The sequence below is a fragment of the Hordeum vulgare genome, chromosome 2H (genome assembly GCF_904849725.1).
Source record: "Hordeum vulgare subsp. vulgare chromosome 2H, MorexV3_pseudomolecules_assembly, whole genome shotgun sequence".
In the NCBI taxonomy this organism is placed as follows: Eukaryota; Viridiplantae; Streptophyta; class Magnoliopsida; order Poales; family Poaceae; genus Hordeum; species Hordeum vulgare.
Genome location: NC_058519.1, coordinates 70,899,576 through 70,907,411, shown reverse-complemented (window position 1 = coordinate 70,907,411; position 7,836 = coordinate 70,899,576).

The following is a 7,836-nucleotide window of genomic DNA, read 5'->3' as shown; positions in this document are numbered from 1 at the left end:
TATCAAGATAATAGTTTATTATCCATGCTATAATTGTATTGAATGAAGACTCATTTACATGTGTGGATACATAGACAAAACACCGTCCCTAGCATGCCTCTAGTTGGCTAGCCAGTTGATCGATGATAGTCAGTGTCTTCTGATTATGAACAAGGTGTTGTTGCTTGATAACTGGATCACGTCATTGGGAGAATCACGTGATGGACTAGACCCAAACTAATAGACGTAGCATGTTGATCGTGTCATTTTGTTGCTACTGTTTTCTGCGTGTCAAGTAATTATTCCTATGACCATGAGATCATATAACTCACTGACACCGGAGGAATGCTTTGTGTGTATCAAACGTCGCAACGTAACTGGGTGACTATAAAGATGCTCTACAGGTATCTCCGAAGGTGTTAGTTGAGTTAGTATGGATCAAGACTGGGATTTGTCACTCCGTGTGACGGAGAGGTATCTCGGGGCCCACTCGGTAATACAACATCACACACAAGCCTTGCAAGCAATGTAACTTAGTGTAAGTTGTGGGATCTTGTATTACGGAATGAGTAAAGAGACTTGCTGGTAAACGAGATTGAAATAGGTATGCGGATACTGACGATCGAATCTCGGGCAAGTAACATACCGAAGGACAAAGGGAATGACATACGGGATTATACGAATCCTTGGCACTGAGGTTCAAACGATAAGATCTTCGTAGAATATGTAGGATCCAATATGGGCATCCAGGTCCCGCTATTGGATATTGACCGAGGAGTCTCTCGGGTCATGTCTACATAGTTCTCGAACCCGCAGGGTCTGCACACTTAAGGTTCGACGTTGTTTTATGCGTATTTGAGTTATATGGTTGGTTACCGAATGTTGTTCGGAGTCCCGGATGAGATCACGGACGTCACGAGGGTTTCCGGAATGGTCCGGAAACGAAGATTGATATATAGGATGACCTCATTTGATTACCGGAAGGTTTTCGGAGTTACCGGGAATGTACCGGGAATGACGAATGGGTTCCGGGGGTTCAACGGAGGGGGGCAACCCACTCCGGGGAAGCCCATAGGTATTTGGGGGGGTCACACCAGCCCTTAGTGGGCTGGTGGGACAGCCCACCAAATCCTATGCGCCAAGGAAGAGAAAATATCAAAGGAAAGAAAAAAAAAAGGGAGAGGTGGGAAGGGGGAAGGACTCCCTCCCACCAAACCAAGTAGGACTCGGTTTGGGGGGGGGAGAGTCCTCCCCCCTGGCTCGGCCGACCCCTTGGGGTTCCCTTGGACCCCAAGGCAAGGTCCCCCTCCCTCCTCCTATATATATGGGGCTTTTAGGGCAGATTTGAGACGACTTTTCTCACGGCTGCCCGACCACATACCTCCATAGTTTTTCCTCTAGATCGTGTTTCTGCGGAGCTCGGGCGGAGCCCTGCTGAGACAAGATCATCACCAACCTCCGGAGCGCCGTCACGCTGCCGGAGAACTCTTCTACCTCTCTGTCTCTCTTGCTGGATCAAGAAGGCCGAGATCATCGTCGAGCTGCACGTGTGCTGAACGCGGAGGTGCCGTCCGTTCGGTACTAGATCGTGGGACTGATCGCGGGATTGTTCGCGGGGCGGATCGAGGGACGTGAGGACGTTTCACTACATCAACCGCGATCTCTAATCGCTTCTGCTGTACGATCTACAAGGGTACGTAGATCACTCATCCTCTCTCGTAGATGGACATCACCATGATAGGTCTTCGTGCGCGTAGGAAAATTTTTGTTTCCCTTGCGACGTTCCCCAACACCCTCCCCGCGGCCACCCCGGCCACTCCCCGCGGCCACCCCCTCCCCGAGGCCACACCCCTCCCCGTGGCGACCCCTCCCTGCGGCCACCCCCTCCGCGCGGCCACACCCCTCCCGGCGACCCCTCCCTATGGCCACCCCCTCCCCGCGGCCACACCCCTCCCGGCGGCCACATTAGTTTAGTTTAATTAGGTTACTATTAGTTTAATGTTAATTAGGTTATTGTTAGTTTAGGATAATTAGGTTACTATTAGTTTAGTTATAATTAGGTTAATGTTAGAAAAGGAGGAGGAGGAGGAGAAAGAAGAAGAAGAAGAAGAAGAAGAAGAAGAAGAAGAGGAGGAAGAGGAAGAGGAGAGAAAAGAAGAAGAAGAAGAAGAGGAGGAGGACAAAGAAGAAGAAAAAGAAGAAGAAGAAGAAGAAAAAGAGGAGAGAGGAGAAGAAGAAAGAAAAGGACCCCGACCCCCCGCCCACGACCCCTGACGCACGACGCCACTAACCCCCGAGGCCCGACGCCACCAACCCCGGACCCCCGATGCCCGACCCCCGACGCCACTGACACCCGACTCCCGACCCCCGACACCCGACACCACTAACCCCCGACACCCAACTCCCGACCCCCGACGCCACTGACACCCGACTCCCGACCCCCGACACCCGACACCACTAACCCCCGACACCCAACTCCCGACCCCCGACGCCCGACGCCACCAACCCTCGACGCCCGACGCCACCAACCCCCGACCCTCGACCCCCGACCCCCGACGCCACCGACACCCGACTCCCGACCCCCGACCCCCGACGCCCGACACCACTGACCCCTGACCCCCAACTCCCGACGCCCGACACCACTGACCCCCGACCCCCGACCCCCGACTCCCGACCCCCGATGCATGACACCACTGACCCCCATCCCCCGACCCCCGACGCCACTAACCCTTGACCCCCGACCCCCGACCCCCTACCCCCGACCCCCGACGCCCTAACCCCCAACCCCGGGCCCCCGACACCTCTTTGGCCTCTTGTTGATCGAAAAGACCCCAACCCCCGACGCTAGTGACCCTCGACCCCCGACGACACTGACCCCCGACCATCGATGCATTTAACCCGACTCCCGACCATCGACACCCGACACCACCGACCCTCGACGGCACTGACTCTCGACGCCACTAAGCCCCGACCCCCGACACCTCTTCTGCCTTCTTTTGAACGAGAAGGTGCTTTTCGGCCTTCTAGAGGCCCACGAGGTCATAGTTTTGTAAATTATGAGTTAGGTCACATATTTTCCGATTATGTTAATTATAAAAACATCGTATTTCTGTTGATCGTGTGAATTTCAATGTGCAGTTGTTCGACGACCTCCATGTGCGTTGGACGAGCTCCGCCCTTGCGTTTGTTGGTGAGCACAAATGACTTCTCCTCCTACCCCCTTAATTTACTCTGTCCCGGTCTTCGTGCCGATGAAACTTGCTAGCTATAGGTTTCTTCAATCATGAGTATGCGTCTCCCGTTCGAAAGGGCGACATCTATAAATATGCATTTCTTTGCATATTTATAACCGCCATCCTTTCGAATTGTCCTACATTATCCATGGATAGCCTGAGTATGTGTAGATTGGGTTTGTTTTCCCGTATGCTGTGCTCCGGATCCGATGCGGAATTTCATCAGTGCCTCCCCTGTTGTTCTCCGGGTACACATCCTCTCTGCTTATTGCTGAGACGTGTATCAGGAGAGCAGCGGGGAGGTGCTGCCGAAATTCTGTGTCGCATCTGGAGCAGAGCATGGGAAAACGAACCCAGTCTACACATACTCGGGTGGGATTCGGACCTATCTTTACCTATTAGCGTATAGGTTGCATGGACATAATAAAACTGACAAACTTGATTAGCGTATGAATATAGATGATGAATTATATATTTATTTCTTGTGCCCCCATAGGTAGCTAGGCAACATGAGTGATCGTGCTTGGATGTACACTGGTCACCCTAGTCAAAAAGACATGACCCATGAATGGTTAACAAAAACAAGGGGGTTTGTGAGAGCCGCATTTGCAAATGGCCAGCAAAAAAGATGGTGCCCCTGTCCCAACTGCGACAACTAGAAAAACCAGACAGAGTTTGAAATGGGTAAACACCTGCAGAAGTGGGATTTTATGCCTAATTATACGGTGTGGACTTTTCATGGTGAGTCTGTCCAACGTGCCAGAGCTGAGGTGATTCGTCGATGCACCGAGGAGCATGGTAGAGGGATTGAAGACATGGTGCAAGACTTTGATGATGCTCGGCATTCGGACGATGAGATGGAGGAATCTGCAAAGGCCTTCTATGAAATGTTGGAGTCTTCAAAACGTCCTCTCCATGAGCAGACTAAGCTTTGTCAGGTGGATGCCATCGCGCAAGTAATGGCTCTGAAGGCTCAATTCAACCTAGGCAGAGAATGGTACGACGCGATGATGACGATATTTGGACGCTTTCTACCCAAAGGCCAATTACTGCCTGCAAACCTGTACCAGTCAGAGAAAATCCTCCGTGTACTTAAGGTGCCCTATGAGAAGATACATGCCTGTGAGAATGGATGTGCCTTATTTAGGCTTGAGTATGCGGCCTTGAACTATTGCCCCATTTGCAATTCTTCCAGGTATATTGTGGTAGACAACGGCATGGGTGAGAAGAATCAGACCAAAATCCCCATTAGTGTTCTTCGGTATCTGCCAATTGTACCAAGACTTCAACATCTTTTCATGGTCGAAGAGACGGCCAGACAGATGACATGGCACAAATTGGGCAAAAGAACCGATCTAGATGCGGATGGGAACAAGATGCTGGTACACACTTCAGATGGTTTTGCATGGAGGCACTTCGATGCATTACATAAGGATAAATCGGAAGATCCAAGGCAACCTAGAGTTGCCATCAGCACGGATGGGTTCAATGTGTATGGTATGACGGCAGCACAATACAGTTGTTGGCCTGTATTTGTCATTCCACTAAATTTGCCACCCGGAGAGATTACGAAAAGAAAGAACATTTTCCTGACGTTGATAATTCCAGGGCCCAACTATCCAGGGAAGAATATGAATGTGTACATGCAGCCGCTTAAGGATGAGTTGCAAGAAGCCTGGGATAATGGGATCAAGACCTACGACGCGGCTACCAAAACAAATTTCAAAATGCATGTGTGGTACATGTACTCGACGCATGATTATCCGGCGTTTGCGCTATTCGCTGGCTGGTGTGTGCATGGAAGGTTCCCGTGCACCACATGCAAGGCAGCTCTTCAGTTCCGTTGGCTGCAGGCTGGTCGCAAGTATTCTTGCTTCGACATGCATAGACAATTCCTGGATCCTGACCATAAGTTCAGAAAAGACAACGGAAAGGAAAGAAAAGCATAGCGAAGCCAAAGGCATGGTTCAATCTTGAAAGGCCAGCTATGAGGGAAATGCTATTGTGGGTGAAAATGCGGTTGATGTTCCCCGATGGGTATGCTGCGAATCTAAAGAGGGGAGCGAGTCTTGAGAAATTGAAAATATTTGGGCTCAAGAGTCATGATTGGCACATACGGATTGAGCGGGTAATGCCGGTGATGTTGCGTGGCTTTATCCCTGAGGATGAATGGCTAGTACTGTCAGAGCTGAGCTATTTCTTCCGTTCTCTTTGTGCGAAAGAACTATCGCCTGGCGTGCTAGATGAAATGGAAGAGTTGGCGCCGGAGTTGGTCTGCAAATTAGAAAAGATCTTTCCACCGGGCTTCTTTAATCCAATGCAACATTTGATTTTGCATCTCCCGACCGAGGCAAGAATGGGGGGGCCCGTTCAAAATCGATGGTGCTACTCAACTGAGAGGATGCAGAAGACGCTTCGAGCTAAGTGTAAAAATAAACGTAGAATTGAAGCATCGATGGCCGATGCATTCATTACTGAGGAGGCGGCAAACTTCGTGACAGCACACTACGAAGCCAAAAATCATCATTTGCATAACCCGAAGCCTCGGTACAATGATGGCGATCGAGAAAAAGTTCGATCCAACCTCAGCCTATTCAAAGGTAAGCTCGCACCATCCGGTGCTTTGAAAGGGAAATCGTTGGATGTCGAAGAATGGCGGACCATTTCATTGTATATCTTCACCAACCTAACAGAAGTGCGGCCGTACATCGAGTAAGTTCTCGGTAATTTATTGTTCCGCAACTTCTAATTGCTTTGAACCACTCTTATTCCCGGATATTTGATATAGTCGATACGTCGCCGAATTCTCGGATGGAGCGGTCATCGAAAAGGATTCCGTCGAAGAGTATGAGCTTCTCGCAAAGCATGGAGGCGACTGTCCCGGTTTCATCTCTTGGTTCAAACAAAGGGTAATTAATTACCATTATGGGCCCATTTGATTTCTTGGTCTAATTTGCGGCTAATGCATCCATTGTTTCGTATTAAACTTGTAGGCTGATGCAGAGTCTATGGACGCCGAGTTGAGACAAGTCGCTAATGGTTTTGACTATAAGGTTCGTTCATTTCACAAATACAACATCAACGGGTATCACTTTCGTACCTTTGGCAAAGAGCTATCTATGCCCGACCTAAAGTTTACAAATTGTTCTGTATCTGCTATCGGCGAGGGAGACACCGAGTATTATGGAAGAGTTGAAGCAATTTATGAACTTCTATTCTATGGTGAAAACCCACCGACCGTCGCAGTCTTCAAATGTTATTGGTTTGAGCCGAGGGAGACTAGAAGGACTCATGAACATATAGGACTAGTCGAAATCAACCAAAACACCGACTTAGATCTTCCCGATGTCTATATTACGGCTCAACACGCGACACAAGTTTTCTATCTACCGTGGGCCTGCCAAACTGATCCAAATCTCAAAGGTTGGGATGTCGTTTATGAAGTGCCACCACATTTTAGACCACCTACCCTCAATGAAGAGGATTACGAACCTCACATTAACCCAGACACATATGAAGGAGAATTCTTCCAAGAAACACATTTGTCCAAGAAACGTTTCAAGAACCGCTCTACTTCACCCCAGAACATTGAAGTAGACGGCGATAGTGAATCCGTCTTAAACCCTGAGCCCGAACAGGAAGAGCTGGAAGAAGAAGAGGTTACTGCTGCGGATGACCTGTCACTTCTTGACCAATTACATCATGGTGGCCTTCCACATGTTCTTCGTGATAGTGATGATGATGATGCATTTATTGATGATAGTGATGATCATGATGCATTTATTGACCCCAAAGCATATATAGACGAGCACGATTGTTATTAGTTCATGTCAGGTATTCAAGTATTATACTATATATAAATTTTGAGTTCATTTTAAGTATTCAATTTTTATTAGTCATGTTGGTATTTATGACGATGGTACACTTAAATTATATACATTTTATTAGTCCTGTTGGTATCTATGTTGTACTAATTTCATTTACTCTTTGTCATGACAGTGCTGAAAGATGGTGGGAAAGGGTCAAAAGCACTGCACGGCTCCTTCTTCGTCGGCGGGTGATGGGATGGGTACTTCCATTCCTGCCTCGCCTCTTCGGAGAATGTTGCTCTCTACTATGCAAGGAGCACCCCCCGTGAGAGGAGGTCGACCCCCCGCGAAGCCGAGAGGCACTAAAGGTACACGTTGTATTCATGTTGGTATTTATGTTGTACTCATGTTGTATGCATATTGGTATTTATATACATTTTATTACTCATGTTGGTATTTATGTTGTACTAAAGGTACACGTGGCCGCGGGAGAGGTAGGGCGGTGGCTGCCATGCCTTTTGAGGTGGCGGCTACACGGTCTCCACCACCACCCCAAGCTGATTCACTTGAGCACAGGACTTCTAGGGTGGATTCGTCTGAGGTGGAGGCTACACGGTCTCCGGTTCACGAGCCTCGGGTCGACGAGCCTTCGACCCACGAGACTCGTGTCCCAGAGGCTTCCTTCCAGGCGTCTCCGGAGCAAAGCAGGGATGAGGGTACGTCCCAAGAGACCCAGTGGGATACCTGGGCTGAGCCAAGTGGCCATGCTGGTAGCGACGAGTAGCTGGGTGAGGGGGCTACCGTCTACCAGCGTG